This window comes from Palaemon carinicauda, chromosome 6, assembly GCF_036898095.1.
Source record: "Palaemon carinicauda isolate YSFRI2023 chromosome 6, ASM3689809v2, whole genome shotgun sequence".
Taxonomy (NCBI): Eukaryota; Metazoa; Arthropoda; class Malacostraca; order Decapoda; family Palaemonidae; genus Palaemon; species Palaemon carinicauda.
Genome location: NC_090730.1, coordinates 2,573,637 through 2,596,136, shown reverse-complemented (window position 1 = coordinate 2,596,136; position 22,500 = coordinate 2,573,637). Strand labels below are relative to the sequence as shown.

The 22,500-nt window shown below is 35.1% G+C and overlaps 1 long non-coding RNA gene across 1 annotated transcript; it reads left to right on the top strand.

Moving 5' to 3' along the window:
• The first annotated feature begins 1,850 nt into the window (after positions 1-1,850).
• Positions 1,851-10,332, top strand: LOC137641948 (uncharacterized). The gene is made up of 3 exons (XR_011044605.1): positions 1,851-1,999; positions 2,845-2,949; positions 9,875-10,332. It is a non-coding gene; the product is annotated as an uncharacterized lncRNA (long non-coding RNA).
• Positions 10,333-22,500: the final 12,168 nt, after the last annotated feature.

Here is a 22,500-nt window from a genome sequence, read left to right as displayed (position 1 = left end):
TTTTCCTTAATTTCTTTGCTTTCTTCCTTCATTTCTTTGTTTTTTTCCTAAATTTATTGTTTTTTTCCTTCATTTCTTTGTATTTTCCTTAATTTCTTTGTTGTTTTCTTATTTTCTATGTTTTTTCCTTCATTTCTTTGTATTTTCTTCATTTCTTTGTATTTTCCTTAATTTCTTTGTATTTTCCTAAGTTTGTTTTTTCCTTATTTTCTTTGTTTTTTTCCTTCATTTCTTTGTATTTTCCTTAATTTCTTAGTATTTTCCATAATTTCTTTGCTTTTTTCCTTAATTTCTTTGTATTTTCCTAAATTTATTGATTTTTCCTTCATTGCTTTGTATTTTACCTAATTTCTTTGTCGTTTTCTTATTTTCTTTGTTTTTTCCTTCATTTCTTTGTCTTTTCCTTCATTTCTTTGTATTTTCCTTCATTTCTTTGTATTTTCCTAAATTTCTTTGTTTTTCCTTCATTTCTTTGTATTTTCCTAAATTTCTTTGTTGTTTTCTTATTTTCTTTGTTTTTCCCTTTATTTCTTTGTCTCTTCCTTCATTTCTTTGTATTTTCCTTAATTTCTTTGTATTTTCCTAAATTTATTTGTTTTTTTCCATATTTTCTTTGTTTTTACCTTCATTTCTTTGTATTTTCCTTAATTTCTTTGTATTTTCCATAATTTCCTTGCTTTTTTCCTTAATTTCTTTGTATTTTCCTTAATATCTTTGTTTTTTTCTTATTTACTTTACTTTTCCTTCATTTCTTTGTATTTTTCTTCATTTCTTTGTTTTTTCCTTCATTTTTTTGTATTTTCCTTAATTTCTTTGTATTTTCCATGATTTCTTTGCTTTTTCATTCATTTCTTTGTTTCCTTAATTTCTCTGATTTTTCCTTCATTTCTTTGTTTTTTCCTTAATTTATCTGATTTTTTCCTATTTTTTTTTTTGTATTTTCCTAAATTTATTTGTTTTTTCCTTCATTTCTTTGTATTTTCCTTTATTTCTTTTGCATTTTCCTTCATTTCTTTGTTTTTTCCCTCCATTTCTCTGCTTTCCCTTTCATTTTTTGTTTTTTCCTTAATTTCTCTGTTTTTCCCATAAATTCTCTGCTTTTTGCCATTTTGCTTTCTTTCAGTTCTATTTCTCCCTTTATTTCTTTGTTCTTTCCATAATTCTCTGCGTTTTACATTAATTTATCTGCGTTTCCCTTCATTTTTCTGCTTTTCCCTTCTCTCTTCTGCTTTTTCCAAAAATTTGTCTTCCTTATCCTTTAATTTTCCTGCATTCCCCCTTCATATGACATGCGTATAGTAAATACGAAGTCTTATTTTTTTTTCCATAAATTGTGGTTAAAAATTTTCCTAAAAATCACTTTTTCCAAAGTAAAGAACGCTTCCCTCTTCCATCATCCTTGACTCAAACTGTTTATATTTCTTTGTTTTATCCTTTATTTCTCTGCTTTTCCCATAAATTCTCCGCTTTTCCCATAAATTCTCTGCTTTTTACTATTTTCATCTTTAATTTCTCAGCTTTTTCCTTCATTTTTTCTGCTTTTTACATTGATTTATCTGCTTTACCCTTCATTTCTCTGCTTTACCCTTCATTTCCCTGCTTTACCCTTCATTTCTCTGCTTTACCCTTCATTTCCCTGCTTTACCCTTCATTTCTCTGCTTCACCCTTGATTTCTCTACTTTATCCCTTCATTTTCTGCTTTCATTCAATTTCTCTGCATACCCCCTTCATATGACATGCGTCTAGTAAATACGAAATTTTATTTTTTTCATAAGTTAGGATTAAAAATTTTCCTTAAAATCACTTTTTCCAAAGTACTGTTCCGTCTTCCATCGTCCTTGGCTCAGATTGTTTACGTTCCGTTGGAATAACAACTCAGTTTTATGTTGTAGTTCAGTTGTATATGGTGTCAGTGTGGTATGTGTAGGAAAGTCTACTGCGTAAATTACTAATTTAGAAAAAGAAATACTTTCTAGCAAGGGCTAGTGCTCGTACAAGGTGAATATATTCACGGATATTTTTATTTAAGTTTGTCGGTTGTGCTTGCTCTAAGCTTTGTGGCATATCGTTGGTAAGAATGGACTTATTACCTCCGCCAACGAAGTTGAAAGGAGGTTATGTTTTACCCCATGTGTGTGTGTTTGTTTGTTAACAGCTTCCTGATCACAATTTTAATCGTAGAATGATGAAACATGCTGGGATTAACTGCCAAAAGGCTGGAAATGATTAAATTCTGTGAGGTCAGGGTAACAGGTCAAAGGTCGAGGTCACGGTCAAGCAAAATGTCCAATTCACGTAATAGGTTTGGACATCGTTATCAGAGACTTCAAACTTGGTTCATATTTTGTGTAAAAATCTGCGCTAATTAATACTTGTTAAGGTTAAGCCAAAAGTAGAGAAATAAGCTTACGCGGCGGAGGCCTATCCTCTTGAGTGCCCCTTTATAATCAATTTATTTTAATGAGGTGCATTTGCACCGACCCGCAGAGGTACCATTTCAGCTCAGGAAAATTTTCCTGATCGATGATTGGTTAGAATTATCTTTCAACCAATCGGCGATCAGGAAACATTTCCGAGCTAAAAGGGCACCCCTGCTTGTCGGTGCAAATGTGCCTTGCTAAAAAAAATTTACTATAGTTGGCAATAGTTTGCAATGTTGTCCTCAGAGGTATTATTTAATTATTAGGGAATTAGTCTTTTATTCTATGATATATAATAACCTTCACTTTTAGAGCTTTTGTCATTCTTATTCCTTATCGCACAGCGATCAAAGGTATGGTTAATCTATCAATATATAACGAACTAATTTACATTATTCTTTATTCTTACTTTTTTCTTTTCAGATTCTTGTAGGCTGCCAATGACTCGATTCTAATTCCTGCTATGCCCAAGATGTAGAAATTGTCCCGGCTGGAATTGGTTAATTACTTTTCCTACGGAATTAAGGGGTAAGTAACTTATAGCATCCTGCTTTTCCAACTAGGGTTGTAGCTTAGCATTTAATAGTAATAATAAAGATGATACTTTGCAAGCTAATCCTCGGCCTTCATGAATATGTAAGTCGAGAGATGGGGCTTTCATTTAATTTCAAATTAGAAGTTTGGGTAAGTGTAACCTATAAAAAATTTTATATTCTATAGTCTTATTGATTAGGACATCAATGAACCTTACAAACTAAACTGGTGAAAGGTTTAACTAAATTGGTAAAAGATTTAACTAAACTGGTTAAAAGGTTTAACTAAATTGGTTAAAAGGTTTAACTCAATTGGTAAAAAGTTTAACAGGTAAAAGGTTTAACTAAACTGGTTAAAAGGTTTAACTCAATAGGTAAAAAGTTTAACTGGTATAAGGTTTAACTAGACTGGTATAAGGTTTAACTAGACTGGTATAAGGTTTAACTAAACTGGTAATAACTAAACTGGTAAAAGGTTTAACTAAACTGGTAAAAGGTTTAAATAATTAAGTATTCCAAAGTTACCATGAATTGAAATTATAATATTCTGTAAATTTTACTTTGGATTCTTAGATATTAGGACCCAAATGAACCGTACAAATGAAGCCTATTTAAGGTTTTAGGTATAAGGCATTCTAAAGTTACTTTATATTACGTTATTTTGTGGATTCTGATTACAAATTACCAAGAGATAGGATTTTGGAATTAATTGCTTTAAAAACTGAGTTTTGCAGCTTCATAGTCCTTGTTAAACTAAAAAAACTTGCTTTTTCATGTAGGTACGAAAAGATTTCTACGTTCGTAAGTGTCGGTTATTGTGTAATAAGAAATTTTTAAGTAATTAGAAAATTGTCAAAACTTATTATCAGTTATGAAATTTTGATCTAACTTTAGAAAGTGTCCTAGCTATTTTCTGTTGTGAAATTGGTTGTATTTAACTTTAGAAAGTGTCAAAGCTATTGTCGGTTGTGAAATTGGTTGTATTAAATTTAGAAAGTGTCCAAGCTATTGTCGGTTGTGAAATTGGTTGTATTTAACTTTGGAAGTGTCCAGGCTATTGTTGGTTGTGAAATTGGTTGTATTTAACTTTAGGAAGTGTCCAAGCTGCTGTCGGTTGTGAAATTGGTTGCGTTTGACTTTGGGAAGTGTCCAGGCTACTGTCGGTTGTGAAATTGGTTGAGTTTGACTTTGGGAAGTGTCCAGGCTACTGTCGGTTGTGAAATTGGTTGAGTTTGACTTTGGGAAGTGTCCAGGCTACTGTCGGTTGTGAAATTGGTTGAGTTTGACTTTGGGAAGTGTCCAAGCTACTGTCGGTCGTGAAATTGGCTACTGTCGGTCGTGAAATTGGTTGTATTTAACTTTAGGAAGGGTCCAAGCTACTGTCGGTCGTGAAATTGGTGTATTTAACTTTAGGAAGGGTCCAAGCTATTGTCGGTCGTGAAATTGGTTGCATTTAACTTTAGTTAGTGTCCAAGCTATTGTCGGTCGTGAAATTGGTTGTATTTAACTTTAGGAAGGGTCCAAGCTATTGTCGGTCGTGAAATTGGTTGCATTTAACTTTAGGAAGTGTCCAAGCTATTGTCGGTCGTGAAATTGGTTGCATTTAACTTTAGGAAGTGTCCAAGCTACTGTCGGTCGTGAAATTGGTTGCATTTAACTTTAGGAAGTGTCCAAGCTACTGTCGGTCGTGAAATTGGTTGCATTTAACTTTAGGAAGTGTCCAAGCTACTGTCGGTCGTGAAATTGGTTGCATTTAACTTTAGGAAGTGTCCAAGCTACTGTCGGTCGTGAAATTGGTTGCATTTAACTTTAGGAAGTGTCCAAGCTACTGTCGGTCGTGAAATTGGTTGCATTTAACTTTAGGAAGTGTCCAAGCTACTGTCGGTCGTGAAATTGGTTGCATTTAACTTTAGGAAGTGTCCAAGCTACTGTCGGTCGTGAAATTGGTTGCATTTAACTTTAGGAAGTGTCCAAGCTGCTGTCGGTTGTGAAATTGGTTGAGTTTGACTTTGGGAAGTGTCCAGGCTACTGTCGGTTGTGAAATTGGTTGAGTTTGACTTTGGGAAGTGTCCAGGCTACTGTCGGTTGTGAAATTGGTTGAGTTTGACTTTGGGAAGTGTCCAGGCTACTGTCGGTCGTGAAATTGGTTGCATTTGACTTGTCCAAGCTACTGTCGGTCGTGAAATTGGCTACTGTCGGTCGAGAAATTGGTTGTATTTAACTTTAGGAAGTGTCCAAGCTACTGTCGGTCGTGAAATTGGCTACTGTCGGTCGAGAAATTGGTTGCATTTAACTTTAGGAAGTGTCCAAGCTACTGTCGGTCGTGAAATTGGTTGCATTTAACTTTAGGAAGTGTCCAAGCTGCTGTCGGTTGTGAAATTGGTTGAGTTTGACTTTGGGAAGTGTCCAGGCTACTGTCGGTTGTGAAATTGGTTGAGTTTGACTTTGGGAAGTGTCCAGGCTACTGTCGGTTGTGAAATTGGTTGAGTTTGACTTTGGGAAGTGTCCAGGCTACTGTCGGTCGTGAAATTGGTTGCATTTGACTTGTCCAAGCTACTGTCGGTCGTGAAATTGGCTACTGTCGGTCGAGAAATTGGTTGTATTTAACTTTAGGAAGTGTCCAAGCTACTGTCGGTCGTGAAATTGGCTACTGTCGGTCGAGAAATTGGTTGCATTTAACTTTAGGAAGTGTCCAAGCTACTGTCGGTCGTGAAATTGGTTGCATTTAACTTTAGGAAGTGTCCAAGCTGCTGTCGGTTGTGAAATTGGTTGAGTTTGACTTTGGGAAGTGTCCAGGCTACTGTCGGTTGTGAAATTGGTTGAGTTTGACTTTGGGAAGTGTCCAGGCTACTGTCGGTTGTGAAATTGGTTGAGTTTGACTTTGGGAAGTGTCCAGGCTACTGTCGGTCGTGAAATTGGTTGCATTTGACTTGTCCAAGCTACTGTCGGTCGTGAAATTGGCTACTGTCGGTCGAGAAATTGGTTGTATTTAACTTTAGGAAGGGTCCAAGCTACTGTCGGTCGTGAAATTGGTGTATTTAACTTTAGGAAGGGTCCAAGCTATTGTCGGTCGTGAAATTGGTTGCATTTAACTTTAGGAAGTGTCCAAGCTACTGTCGGTCGTGAAATTGGTTGCATTCAACTTTAGGAAGTGTCCAAGCTACTGTCGGTCGTGAAATTGGTTGCATTTAACTTTAGGAAGTGTCCAAGCTACTGTCGGTCGTGAAATTGGTTGCATTTAACTTTAGGAAGTGTCCAAGCTACTGTCGGTCGTGAAATTGGTTGTATTTAACTTTAGAAAGTGTCCAAGCTATTGTCGGTTGTGAAATATGTTATTAACTTTAGGAAGTGTCCAGGCTATTGTCGGTTGTGAAATTTTTTGTATTTAACTTTAGGAAGTGTCCAGGCTATTGTTGGTTGTGAAATTTTTTTTATTTAACTTTAGGAAGTGTCCAGGCTATTGTCGGTTGTGAAATTGGTTGTATTTAACTTTAGAAAGTGTGCAAGTTATTGTCGGTTGTGAAATATGTTATTTACTTTAGGAAGTGTCCAGGCTATTGTCGGTTGTGAAATTTTTTGTATTTAACTTCAGGAAGTGTCCAGGCTATTGTTGGTTGTGAAATTTTTTGTATTCAACTTTAGGAAGTGTCCAGGCTATTGTCGGTTGTGAAATATGTTATCAACTTTAGGAAGTGTCCAGGCTATTGTCGGTTGTGAAATTTTTTGTATAACTTCAGGAAGTGTCCAGGCTATTGTTGGTTGTGGAATTTTTTGTATTCAACTTTAGGAAGTGTCCAGGCTATTGTCGGTTGTGAAATATGTTATTAACTTTAGGAAGTGTCCAGGCTATCGTCGGTTGTGAAATTTTTTGTATTTAACTTTAGGAAGTGTCCAGGCTATTGTCGGTTGTGAAATTTGTTATTAACTTTAGGAAGTGTCCAGGCTATTGTCGGTTGTGAAATTTTTTGTATTTAACTTTAGGAAGTATCCAGGCTATTGTCGGTTGTGAAATTGGTTGTATTTTAGTTTAGAAAGTGTCCAAGCTATTGTCGGTTGTGAAATATGTTATTAACTTTAGGAAGTGTCCAGGCTATTGTCGGTTGTGAAATTTTTTGTATTTAACTTCAGGAAGTGTCCAGGCTATTGTTGGTTGTGAAATTTTTTGTATTCAACTTTAGGAAGTGTCTAGGCTATTGTCGGTTGTGAAATATGTTATTAACTTTAAGAAGTGTCCAAGCTATTGTCGGTTGTGAAATTGGTTGTATTTAACTTTAGAAAGTGTCCTAGCTATTGTCGGTTGTGAAATATGTTGTAATTAACTTTAGGAAGTGTCCAGGCTATTGTCGGTTGTGAAATTTTTTGTATTTAACTTTAGGAAGTGTCCAGGCTATTGTCGGTTGTGAAATTGGTTGTATTTAACTTTAGAAAGTGTCCAAGCTATTGTCGGTTGTGAAATATGTTATCAACTTTAGGAAGTGTCCAGGCTATTGTCGGTTGTGAATTATTTACTTTAGGAAGTGTCCAGGCTATTGTCGGTTGTGAAATTTTTTGTATTTAACTTTAGGAAGTGTCCAGGCTATTGTCGGTTTTGAAATTTTTTGTATTTAACTTTAGGAAGTGTCCAGGCTATTGTCGGTTGTGAAATTGGTTGTATTTAACTTTAGAAAGTGTCCAAGCTATTGTCGGTTGTGAAATATGTTATTTACTTTAGGAAGTGTCCAGGCTATTGTCGGTTGTGAAATTTTTTGTATTTAACTTCAGGAAGTGTCCTAGCTATTGTCGGTTGTGAAATATGTTGTAATTAACTTTAGGAAGTGTCCAGGCTATTGTCGGTTGTGAAATTTTTTGTATTTAACTTTAGGAAGTGTCCAGGCTATTGTCGGTTGTGAAATTGGTTGTATTTAACTTTAGAAAGTGTCCAAGCTATTGTCGGTTGTGAAATATGTTATTAACTTTAGGAAGTGTCCAGGCTATTGTTGGTTGTGAAATTTTTTGTATTTAACTTCAGGAAGTGTCCAGGCTATTGTTGGTTGTGAAATTTTTTGTATTCAACTTTAGGAAGTGTCCAGGCTATTGTCGGTTGTGAAATATGTTATTAATTTTAGGAAGTGTCCAGGCTATTGTCGTTTGTGAAATTTTTTGTATTCAACTTTAGGAAGTGTCCAGGCTATTGTCGTTTGTGAAATTTTTTGTATTCAACTTTAGGAAGTATCCAGGCTATTGTCGGTTGTGAAATATGTTATTAACTTTAGGAAGTGTCCAGGCTATTGTCGTTTGTGAAATTTTTTGTATTTAACTTTAGGAAGTGTCCAGGCTATTGTCGGTTGTGAAATTGGTTGTATTTAACTTTAGAAAGTGTCCAAGCTACTGTCGGTCGTGAAATTGGTTGCATTTAACTTTAGGAAGTGTCCAAGCTACTGTCGGTCGTGAAATTGGTTGCATTTAACTTTAGGAAGTGTCCAAGCTACTGTCGGTCGTGAAATTGGATGCATTTAACTTTAGGTAGTGTCCAAGCTATTGTCGGTTGTGAAATTGGTTGCATCCAACTTATGAAGTGTCCAGGCTATTGTCGGTTGTGAAATATGTTATTAACTTTAGGAAGTGTCCAGGCTATTGTCGGTTGTGAAATTGGTTGCATATAACTTTAGGAAGTGTCCAAGCTATTGTCGGTTGTGAAATTGGTTGTATTTAACTTTAGAAGGTGTCCAAGCTATTGTCGGTTGTGAAATGTTGTAATTAACTTTAGGAAGTGTCCAGGCTATTGTCGGTTGTGAAATTGGTTGTATTTTAGTTTAGAAAGTGTCCAAGCTATTGTCGGTTGTGAAATTTTTTGTATTTAACTTTAGGAAGTGTCCAGGCTATTGTCGGTTGTGAAATTTTTTGTATTTAACTTTAGGAAATGTCCAGGCTATTGTCGGTTGTGAAATTTTTTGTATTTAACTTTAGGAAGTGTCCAGGCTATTGTCGGTTGTGAAATTGGTTGTATTTAACTTTAGAAAGTGTCCAAGCTATTGTCGGTTGTGAATTATTTACTTTAGGAAGTGTCCAGGCTATTGTCGGTTGTGAAATTTTTTGTATTTAACTTTAGGAAGTGTCCAGGCTATTGTCGGTTTTGAAATTTTTTGTATTTAACTTTAGCAAGTGTCCAGGCTATTGTCGGTTGTGAAATTGGTTGTATTTAACTTTAGAAAGTGTCCAAGCTATTGTCGGTTGTGAAATATGTTATTTACTTTAGGAAGTGTCCAGGCTATTGTCGGTTGTGAAATTTTTTGTATTTAACTTCAGGAAGTGTCCAGTCTATTGTTGGTTGTGAAATTTTTTGTATTCAACTTTAGGAAGTGTCCAGGCTATTGTCGGTTGTGAAATATGTTATTAACTTTAGGAAGTGTCCAGGCTATTGTCGGTTGTGAAATTTTTTGTATTTAACTTTAGGAAGTGTCCAGGCTATTGTCGGTTGTGAAATTGGTTGTATTTAACTTTAGGAAAGTGTCCAAGCTATTGTCGGTTGTGAAATATGTTATTAACTTTAGGAAGTGCCCAGGCTAACGTCGGTTGTGAATTTTTTTGTATTTATCTTTAGGAAGTGTCCAGGCTATTGTCGGTTGTGAAATATGTTATTAACTTTAGGAAGTGTCCAGGCTATTGTCGGTTGTGAAATTTTTTGTATAACTTTAGGAAGTGTCCAGGCTATTTTCTGTTGTGAAATTGGTTGTATTTAACTTTAGAAAGTGTCCAAGCTATTGTTGGTTGTGAAATATGTTATTAACTTTAGGAAGTGTCCAGGCTATTGTCGGTTGTGAAATTGGCTGTATTTAACTTTAGGAAGTGTCCAAGATACTGTTAGTCATAGCTATTCTAGGTTTTATGTATTGTATATAGGAAATTTTTATTCACAACTTTCATTTACTTTCTTTTGGCAGGTTCTGTCTAAAATGGCCCCGGAACCAGGTTCAAAACTAGGATGACCTCGTCTAAAAGGTACAACCATCGAAGACTTTTTAATACAATGGGTTGCAAGTATTTGTCTATTGGAAGATGGTGGTCAGCAGATTTCTATTCAGAAACCTCCAAGTCTTAATTCTTCTTCGAAGTATTTTATAAAGTTCTTCATTAAAATTAAATCTTTGATTTTTGAAACTACTTAAAAATCTCTCAATAAAGATAGTTTTAAAATGTTGGAATTATTTTATAAAACATTATTCTGTTAAAAAAAAAATTAGAAATAATGACGATGCCAAGTTAAATAGAATCAAATTTATAGCAGTATATTTGTTAGTGTATAACAAACTGTAGATAGTAATTCTTCTGTTAAATAAAGATTCTTGCAACTATTATACAACTAATGTTCTTAAAAAACTTCTTTACCATACACCATTAAACAAATACTGTCAATCCTCAAAATATATTAATATGAATTCTACATGTGTTTGAAAAATCAAAAGTATGGATTCTTTTAAAATTGGGCGAGTGCGTATTTTTTTTGGGCGAGTGCGTATTTTTTTTGGGCGAGTGGGCATTTTTTTTGGGCGAGTGGGCATTTTTTTTGGGCGAGTGGGCATTTTTTTTGGGCGAGTGGGCATTTTTTTTGGGCGAGTGCGTATTTTTTTTGGGCGAGTGCGTATTTTTTTTGGGCGAGTGCGCATTTTTTTTGGGCGAGTGGGCATTTTTTTTGGGCGAGTGGGCATTTTTTTTGGGCGAGTGGGCATTTTTTTTGGGCGAGTGGGCATTTTTTTTGGGCGAGTGCGCATTTTTTTTGGGCGAGTGCGCATTTTTTTTGGGCGAGTGGGCATTTTTTTTTTGGGCGAGTGGGCATTTTTTTTTTGGGCGAGTGGGCATTTTTTTTTGGGCGAGTGGGCATTTTTATTGGGCGAGTGGGCTTTTTTTTTATTGGGCGAGTGGGCTTTTTTTCATTGGGCGAGTGGGCTTTTTTTCATTGGGCGAGTGGGCTTTTTTTTATTGGGCGAGTGGGCTTTTTTTTATTGGGCGAGTGGGCTTTTTTTTGGGGGGGTGGGCTTTTTTTGGGGGGAGAAGCGTTTTTGGGAGAGAGAGGCCTTTTTTTTTTGGGAGTGGCCTTTTTTTTTTTGAGAGTGGCCTTTTTGGGAGAGTGACCTATTAGTATTTTGTAGACTTGAACTGGTGCCAATACCATAGATTAATAAGATAGCATATCACATTATGGTATATATTGTCTTCTCATAGTAATGGAGAATTGCTAGTTACTCTCGTCACTTAAAGGATTCTTTAGGATTGAAAATTCCTGAAGGAAGGCAAATTGGAAATACTCTATAGTATTTTTTGATATAAATTGGCTATGAAGAAATGCCTCTGATGGATCAAGGAAATATAAAATCAAAGGTTATTCAATAAATGGAAAACACATTTGTTCAATTTGCCCCTCAAAAAATCTCGCAATCTCAAGGAAAAAAAAAAATTGCGAACTTGAAAGTTTTCACCTAAATTGAGTATCTCCTTACATTTATCAAAAAAATTCGTTAACTTAAAGTTCTTGCCTAAACTATGATCTTGAATCTAAGAGTTAGAGCAAAAGAAAAATTGCGAGTAATTTTCTAGTTTAAATATAGGTAACTACTATAGTTTCCAGAGGCCGTGTAATAGTGGTTTTTTTGTAAATAACTCCTAAAATAACTGATGGATTTCCATGATATCAAAGCAGGGAGCGATTCATACAATGGCCTAATTTTGGGAATTACTGTGCATTGCTAATTAAGTTTCATTAACTTTTTTACTTAAGAAAATGAGGCTAAAGCCAATCTTAGCCACCCACACATTCGCAAAAGTGATGACGTCCCTCAGTGACGTTGTTATAACGTTTCTTCCCCTGTACCTCCCATCCCCTGAATTGTTAAACACCTGTTTAACTCCATAGATAGTTGTCATATGACCTACCCCAAGCAATACCAAATTCTTTGTCAGTAAAAGTTCAGCATACCTGGTAATGTGATTCGTGACTTTAGACTTTACCTAAACTCAAGACCAACGTTTTATATCTTACCCACTCACTTACATTGAAGATCAAGAATGAGACTTATAACAGGAGACGAAAAAAGCCATGCTAACCCTACACTTCGCACTTCAAGCGAGAGTTGGTAAAGCAATAGAAATATATTTTTCTTTAGGTTAAGCCGTAGGACTCATTCTTCCATACAACACAGGTTACTCGACACATCAATTACCAGGAAGAAAATGAGAGAGCTTTGTTTGCTATAATTTATCATATCAATTTCACCAGAGAGAGTAGCTTGGATTCCTTAGAAGGTAGACTTCTAAAAGATGTTTCATATAAGGGCATTGACATCGGCCATTTGATAAATTTTGAAATCATATATATACATATATATATATATATATATATATATATATATATATATATATATATATGTGTGTGTGTGTGTGTGTTCATACATACATAAGATTTATTATATTTCAACCTATAGTTTTATATATTTATTTACGTTATAAGTACCAGTACCTATTATTGTTACTTAAAAGGTATGTGACAAATATCATTGCGACTTTGTCACTGGAATTATACCAGACTTCAATTAATGAACCAATAAACCTTACTTTGAGAAATCCATTGACATTGTCTACATGCCAAGCTGATATACTCGTATCAAAGTATTCATTAGCTTTGCTTTTCCAAAATGATGTTATCACCAATTGCTGGAAACCATAGATTTATGAGGGATGAAAAAAAAAAACTACAAATGGACACTTATACATTCTACTCATCATCACGCTCAAGGAAAAAATTTGTTTTCTATTTCTACTGTTATTTTATTTCTTTATTTTATTTTTTAGTCGCAAATTTAAAATTTGTAGGAATCAGAGTAGATTTACTCGGTAGCCTAATAACAATGGGAACAAGTGAGCAAGTCCTGAACGCGGACATGGTCCTCGTAGAGGACATACCTCCGCCAAGGTGACCTAGAGCGCCATATGTCCTAGAATCATGAATTGATGTGACTTCGACCTTCACATGACCTTGACCTTCACGTGACCTTCAAGTGACCTTGACCTTCACGTGACCTTGACCTTCACATGACCTTGGCTTCAAGTGACCTTGATCTTCAAATGTACTTGACCTTCACGTGACCTTGACCTTCAGGTGACCTTGACCTTCACGTGACCTTGACCTTCACGTGACCTTGACCTTCAAGTGACCTGCTTGACTTTTGACCTTCAAGTGATCTTTGTTCATTTGCCACTGATACTTAATATGACATTGATATAATGCACCAATATGACCTTGACCTTTGACCTTTATAAATTTGAACATCACCCATGGGTTGCGCCTGGACTAGGACTTCCCTGTTGGCTTATGCAAAAGTCAGTGCTTTATTTCTGTCTCTTGATATGGCCACTTATGTCATAGTGACACCAGTGACCCCTGTGACCTTGACCTTGGGGTGACCTTGACCAAAATTTAATCAGTTCTTCCATACACATTGGGGAACTACTTGGCCAAGTTTGAAGTGATTCCGTGTAGAAATGTTTTCTGTCTCTTGATATGGCCACTTATGTCATAGTGACACCAGTGACCCCTGTGACCTTGACCTTGGGGTGACCTTGACCAAAATTTAATCAGTTCTTCCATACACATTGGGGAACTACTTGGCCAAGTTTGAAGTGATTCCGTGTAGAAATGTGGCCTCTACGTTGTCCACAGACAGACAGACAAACAGAGAAACAAACAAACCGAACCGAAAACATACCCTCCTGGCGGAGGTAATAAAGGAAAGAAGGAAGGGGGGGGGGGGAGTACTAGGATAGCCATAGTTGTAAACACCGAAGGAGGGTTGGGGGAACCTACTATAGTTTCTAGAGGCCGTGTAAGGCCCCGTCCACACGAGCGATCTTTGCTCGGTAAACTTTGCCTCTTTGCGAGCTAAGCCTGTCGAACGCATTTAAGCTCTTGTCCAAACGACGGTGGTTGGGTAGTGAAAGACTGGCAGTGAGTGACTGACACAGGATCAAGTTGTGTGGGGCAGCATGGATCGCAGGACACGCAAAAAGAAAATCGCGCTGTCTATTGTTATAGCAATGTGTGCAAAGATAAAAGCAACAAAACAGAAAAGGATGTGGTGTAAAGAGTGGTTATGAAGAAGAGAAGACATTGGAAGTCACATGACAATATTGCGGGAACTGAAACATGGTCATGAGGCAGATTTCATCAACTGTATGAGAATGGACCCTAACACTTTTTATAAAATCTTATCGAAAGTGGAACCATATATAATGAAAGAAGCTTCTAACATGAGGCAAAGTATTTCAGCTGAAGCTCGACTGCATGCAACATTACTCTTTCTGTCAACAGGATGCAGCTACACGAAATTATAACAATATCATGAAAAAACGTATAACAAAATAGTAAGCAGCACAGATATTTTAAGGAAATGAGTTCAATAAATAATATAAAACCGAGAAAGATAATTTATTATTAAGATATATGTAATAATACAGTACACTGCATAAGTTGCAATTTAGAGCTTTTATTTCATTTCTTTGTTTATAAGATTTACCTTAATTAGGAGTATTGATAATTTATAAGCAGTGCATATATATATATATATATATATATATATATATATATATATATATATATGTATATGTATATGTATATGTATATGTATATGTATATGTATATGTATATGTATATGTATATGTATATATATGTATATATATGTATATATATATGTATATATATATGTATATATATATATGTATATATATATATGTATATATATATATGTATATATATATATGTATATATATATATGTATATATATATATGTATATATATATATGTATATATATATATGTATATATATATATGTATATATATATATGTATATATATATATGTATATATATATATGTATATATATATATATATATATATATAATATATGCAAAAGCAGATGTATATATTCGAAAGTGACAGCATGTCATTAGTGTGACAGCTTTATCCCTTTATTGTAAGACGAATTTCCGTCAGGGAAAACCCTTGCCAGGCAAAGCCTTGATACTTCGTTAAACATCAGGGAAGCCCTGTGCGAAGCTTTGCTCGCGGTTTCTCCATTTCTGACGTCACACCGAGCAAAGCTTACCAAGCAGTGCTTGCTCGTGTGGACGGGGCCTAATAGTGTTTTTCCCAAATATCTAACAAACCGGCTTATGAATTTCCATGAAACTACAGCAATGAATGTTTCAAACATTGGCCTAATTTTTAGTGGTACAAGGAATTGACAGATGTGCTTAATTAACCCGTTTACTCTTAGAAAAAAGAGGAACTTCTTCCCTTTCCTTCAGAGTGTTTCGAAGAAGTGTTACTAAATCATGTGACGCTGAGGTTCCCCCAACCCTCCTTCGGTGTTTACACCTATGGCTATCCTAGTACTCCCCCCCCCTTCTTGCCTTCTTTCCTTTATTCCCATTGTTATTAGGTTACCTAGTAAATCCCTGTTAGGAAAGATTGTGTACTGCACATATAAAATGAGCCGGAAGAGCAATAAAATGTTTTATGGTGGTAGACAATGAATTAGAAGGTTAACACAAATTATCAAACATAATAGAAGAGGTTTAAAACAGGGGTGTGGAATTGCACTGAGATATTCTACTCTGACTCCTACAAATTTTAAATTTGCGACTAAAAAACAAAATAAAAAAATAAAATAACATTAGTAGAAATAGAAAGCCATTTTTTTCCTTGAGTGATGATGAGTAGAATGTATAAGTGTCCATTTCTTGTTTTTTTTTTTTTTTCATCCCTCATAAATCTATGGTTTCCAGCAATTGGTGATAACATTATTTTGGAAAAGCAAAGCTAATGAATACTTTGATACGAGTATATCAGCTTGGCATGTAGACAATGTCAATGGATTTCTCAAAGTAAGGTTGATTGGTTCATTACTTGAAGTCTGGTATAATTCCATTGACAAAGTCGCAATGATATTTGTCACATACCTTTTAAGTAACAAAAATAGGTACTGGTACTTATAACGTAAATAAATATATAAAACTATAGGGTGAAATATAATAAATCTTATGTATGTATGAACACACACACACACACACATATATATATATATATATATATATATATATATATATATATATATATATATATATATATATATATATATATATATACATATATATATATATATATATATATATTTCAAAATTTATCAAATGGCCGATGTCAATGCCCTTATATGAAAAAAAGAAAGAAAAAAAAAACAAAGGTTTAATATCTCTATGAATCTTGTGCAAAATATGTATATCAAAGTATCACAGTACAGAAATTATGAAATTTAATATAGGGTTAAGGTAATAAAACTGCCTGAAAAACTTTACATAGATGTTAACGACCTCTAAATCAGTTTGCTGGAAGCTATAAATACCGGTTAAATAAGTTTGATAAACTTTTTTTTCCATTTTATCAAATTTGGGCACTTATAAAATCATAAGCCAGTTAGCAAACCACTCGACAATTAATAAATTTATATAAGTTTACTAAAATATATTAACACTAGTTTGATTACTGTCTATACACTCGAACAGTTAATCCCTGTCTACACGATCGAGCATACCCGACGGGCAAACAGTGATACCAGGCCACAATAGTTAGCTAAAATGAGGGTTGATGATGTCAGAAGTGGGAAAACTAAAGGCAGGGGTCTGGCAACACTGTATGAGACCAGATCCCTGTCCGTGGTTTTCCCGCTTCTGACGTCATTAACCCTCATTCTTACTAACTATTGTGGTCTGGTATCACTGTTTGCCCGTCTGGCATGCTCGATCGTGTGGACATGGCTTTAGATTTAACAGTTACATCTTGCCTGCTTTTAATACCTATCGACTGACCCAATTTAGAAGCTTTGAAGAGTGTGGGCTGTGACACCCTAGCAGTACCAACCAAACTAAGCTGAACCCCTCGTCAGGCTGGGAGCAGCGAATTGAGGAAAAGTCTCCCTTTGTTCTTATTTTGATGTTGGCTACCCCGCAAAATTAGGGGATGCGCCTTGGTAAATAGAATAGATGGAAAATTGCAAACTTGTTGTAATTGCACTTTTTCCTTTGTTGAATTGTTTTAATGATATAAGATAAAGGGTAAAAATTAGCGAACAGTGATTGCACTAGAGTCACTTGTAAAGAAAGTTAAATCTAAAGTTGCGGATATGGCGCAATGAAAATAATTAACTTGCAATGCCACCTGGATCTGTCTGTATAGAGGCAGGAGTCGATGGTACTGTGTAGTATGATAATCGTTATTTCATATTCTAATATCCAGGGTCTTGTGTTTACTTGGATATATAACTTTCAATAGGTCACTTTACAAGATGGGGGGCTAGATTACTGGAGGGATAGATTACTGGAGGGATAAATTACTGGAGGGATAAATTACTGAAAGGATAGATTACTGGAGGGATAGATTACTGAAGGGATAAATTACTGGAGGGATAAATTACTGAAAGGATAGATTTCTGGAGGGATAGATTACTGAAGGGATAAATTACTGGAGGGATAAATTACTGAAAGGATAGATTACTGGAGGGATAGATTACTGAAGGGATAAATTACTGAAGGGATAAATTACTGAAAGGATAGATTACTGGAGGGATAGATTACTGAAGGGATAAATTACTGGAGGGATAAATTACTGAAAGGATAGATTTCTGGAGGGATAGATTACTGGAGGGATAAATTACTGGAGGGATAAATTACTGCAAGGATAGATTTCTGGAGGGATAGATTACTGAAGGGAAAAATTACTGGAGGGATAAATTACTGAAAGGATAGATTTCTGGAGGGATAGATTACTGAAGGGATAAATTACTGAAAGGATAGATTACTGGAGGGATAGATTACTGAAGGGATAAATTACTGGAGGGATAAATTACTGAAAGGATAGATTTCTGGAGGGATAGATTACTGAAGGGATAAATTACTGAAAGGATAGATTACTGGAGGGATAGATTACTGAAGGGATAAATTACTGGAGGGATAAATTACTGAAAGGATAGATTTTTGGAGGGATAGATTACTGGAGGGATAAATTACTGGAGGGATAAATTACTGAAAGAAATTGCTGAAAGGATAGATTACTGGAGGGATAAATTACTGAAGGGATAGATTACTGGAGGGATAGATTACTGAAGGGATAAATTACTGAAGGGATAGATTACTGGAGGGATAGATTACTGGAGGGATAAGTTACTGGAGGGATAAATTACTGAAAGGATAGATTACTGGAGGGATAGATTACTGAAGGGATAAATTACTGAAGGGATAGATTACTGGAGGGATAGATTACTGGAGGGATAAATTACTGGAGGGATAAATTACTGAAAGAAATTACTGCAAGGATAGATTACTGGAGGGATAAATTACTGAAGGGATAGATTACTGGAGGGATAGATTACTGAAGGGATAAATTACTGAAGGGATAGATTACTGGAGGGATAGATTACTGGAGGGATAAATTACGGGAGGGATAAATTACTGAAAGGATAGATTACTGGAGGGATAGATTACTGAAGGGATAAATTACTGAAGGGATAGATTACTGGAGGGATAGATTACTGGAGGGATAAATTACTGGAGGGATAAATTACTGAAAGAAATTACTGCAAGGATAGATTACTGGAGGGATAAATTACTGAAGGGATAGATTACTGGAGGGATAGATTACTGAAGGGATAAATTACTGAAGGGATAGATTACTGGAGGGATAGATTACTGGAGGGATAAATTACTGAAAGGATAGATTACTGGAGGGATAGATTACTGAAGGGATAAATTACTGGAGGGATGAATTACTGAAAGGATAGATTTCTGGAGGGATAGATTACTGAAGGGATAAATTACTGGAGGGATAAATTACTGAAAGGATAGATTTCTGGAGGGATAGATTACTGAAGGGATAAATTACTGAAGGGATAAATTACTGAAAGGATAGATTACTGGAGGGATAGATTACTGAAGGGATAAATTACTGGAGGGATAAATTACTGAAAGGATAGATTTCTGGAGGGATAGATTACTGGAGGGATAAATTACTGGAGGGATAAATTACTGCAAGGATAGATTTCTGGAGGGATAGATTACTGAAGGGAAAAATTACTGGAGGGATAAATTACTGAAAGGATAGATTTCTGGAGGGATAGATTACTGAAGGGATAAATTACTGAAAGGATAGATTACTGGAGGGATAGATTACTGAAGGGATAAATTACTGGAGGGATAAATTACTGAAAGGATAGATTTCTGGAGGGATAGATTACTGAAGGGATAAATTACTGAAAGGATAGATTACTGGAGGGATAGATTACTGAAGGGATAAATTACTGGAGGGATAAATTACTGAAAGGATAGATTTCTGGAGGGATAGATTACTGGAGGGATAAATTACTGTAGGGCTAAATTACTGAAAGAAATTACTGAAAGGATAGATTACTCGAGGGATAGATTACTCGAGGGATAGATTACTCGAGGGATAAATTACTGGGGGGATAAATTACTGCAAGGATAGATTACTGGAGGGATAAATTACTGAAGGGATAGATTACTGGAGGGATAGATTACTGAAGGGATAAATTACTGAAGGGATAAATTACTGCAGGGATAAGTTACTGCAGGGATAGATTACTGGAAGGATAAATTACTGAAGGGATAGATTACTGGAGGGATAAATTACTGGAGGTATAAATTACTGAAGGGATAAATCACTGGAGGGATAAATTACTGGAGGGATAAATTACTGCAGGGATAAATTACTGAAGGGATAGATTATTGGAGGGATGAATTACTGGAGGGATAAATTACTGGAGGGATAGATTACTGAAGGGATAGATTACTGGAGGGATAAATTACTGGAGGGATAGATTACTGAAGGGATAGATTACTGGAGGGATAAATTACTGAAGGGATAGATTACTGGAGGGATAAATTACTGCAGGGATAGATTACTGAAGGGGTAGATTACTGAAGGGGTAGATTACTGGAGGGATAGATTACTGAAGCGGTAGATTACTGAAGGGATAGATTACAGGAGGTATAAATTACTGGAGGGATAGATTATTGGAGGGATAAATTACTGGAGGGATAAATTACTGAAGGGATAGATTACTGAAGGGATAGATTACTGGAGGGATAAATTACTGCAGGGATAGATTACTGAAGCGGTATATTACTGAAGGGATAGATTACTGGAGGGATAAGCTACTGAAAGCAAGGACAGATCAGTAATGAAAATGAAAGACAACAGTTTCTGATTAACTAATGCTGGACGCAGAGGAATATTTAGCAGAAATTGCAAATTAGTCACGCATTCTCTCTCTCTCTCTCTCTCTCTCTCTCTCTCTCTCTCTCTCTCTCTCTCTCTCTCTCTCTCTCTCTGTTTGGTATTGTAGGGTACCTTAGCCATTCTTTACTGTATTTACCCCTCTCTGGTTTTCTAGCTTTTTCGTATCACTCTGAGGGCTTTGATTTCATTGGAAGTTTTTATATCACTTGAAGGGAAATCTTGAGTAATCTTTGAACTATTACCTTGTTTATTGTTAGTTAATCTACAGTTATGGTCGTTTTATGTGAGGACTGGGTAACAATCTGATAATAACTCAGCTTAAAGTAGACAAATGTTGGATATTTCAACAATCTCCGTTATCATCATCAAAATCATCATCATCATCATTGATAATTATGATTATTATGATTGATTATGATATAGTTATAGTTATAGTTGTTGGTATTACTACTAGCCAAGCTACAACCCTAGTTGGGAAAGCTAGATGCTATAAGACCAAGGGCTCCAACAGGGAAAAATAGTCCAGTGAGGAAAGGAAATAACGAAATAAATAAACGATATCACAAGTTTAATTCTTAACTTTGTGCATTGTTATAGTCTCTTAATACAGTTTGTTTCCTTTCAGGTCACTGCTAAAGAGGTTATACCACATTGGTTCCTGGGATGTTGTAGATGGTGAGTTGTAGGAACAACCACCAATTCTTGACAGCCATAATTGCACTAGTATCAGTGTTATGTTGTGAAGACCCTCCTACTTTGAGTGAAATGTTTCAACCCAAGACTAACCCTGGAAGTAACATTTAATCATGATATGAAGTCTGCCTTGATGTTGAGGTAAGTTGTTGTTGTTTTTATTTGTTGTTGTTGCTGTTGTTAGAAGCCAGGATTATTGTTGTTGTTGTTGTTATTTTTTGTTGTTGTTGCTATTGTTAGAAGCGAGGAATGTTGTTGTTGCTATTGTTAGAAGCGAGGAATGTTGTTGTTGTTGTTGTTGTTGTCGCTGCTGTTAGAAGCTATTATCATTATAGTTGTTGCAACCAATATTTATTCTAATACTTAGAATGATTAAAATTTTGGAATTTTTTAAATTTTATTTTTTTTATTTTTTGACGATTTGTTCTTTTTGCAGTTTATCATATAAACTTTAATCAGAATCGTAAGCGTAGGATGGATTAAGTTTGTTATATAAATGTTTATTTATTCATAAAAGATAAAAATTGTTTGTTTAGTAACAACTAAATGTAAAAAAAATAATAACGAAAAAAGTTGTCTCAAAAAAAAATATTAAAGAAAACAAACTGTCATAAACAGAGAAAACTACTTAAATTAAAAAAAATCTAAAACTCTAATTAAAAAGACAAATCACAAGAAATAAAACCGATTATCTAGGAAAATCGAAAATTATATAAAAAATAGTAAACTACTATGAGATTCAGGGCCTCTGTAACACGGTTTTTTGGACTTTGCTCCTTATCAAAGCATCGGATGTAGCTGAAAGTTGACATATGTATATTTTACAACCACACACAAATTTTGTCAGCATTATCAATAACCTAAACAGGATAGTTTTAATTTTTATAGAGTAAAAATGATCTAGCTGACGCCATGGCCAGTGATAACGAGCCAAGAGTCGAAAACATTCATTACGTAAGCAATGTAAACACCTATTGAGAAAATTTTGCCCCGCCCATCCATCAGACACCCATTCACCTTCTTCCATAGGCTCTGAAACCCATAACAGTCAAGAATGGCTAACAGGATTTGGAATTGCCCCCGTGGTTGCAAAACTGCATTTGTCTTACGACTTGCAACTTTATACAGTCAAGGGAAAGCCCGTGGCCATATTTACTATAGCCTGAATAGGTAATTATTCAGTTTCTAGTTTAAATCGAATGTTTATGGTCTGATTTGGATTTAGCGTAACATGATTATAATACTCGTAATGTCATTCAGGCTTTTGAACATTTCCATTAACTATTCCCTTATGCCACCAAGAGAGAGAGAAAGAGAGAGATTGTATGTAAAGTCTTTATATAGCTATTTTTGTTAAAATAAGATTTTTGTTCTAAAATCTCCATCAGACCAACGGATCATCCGATATATTTTTTTTTCTTCTTCTTAGGCCGTACGACCGTCTTGGCTATGTTTTGGGCATGACTGCATTTTGTAAATAAATCATGAATAGTTTTAGGAGTTTTATTTGTACATCTAATGG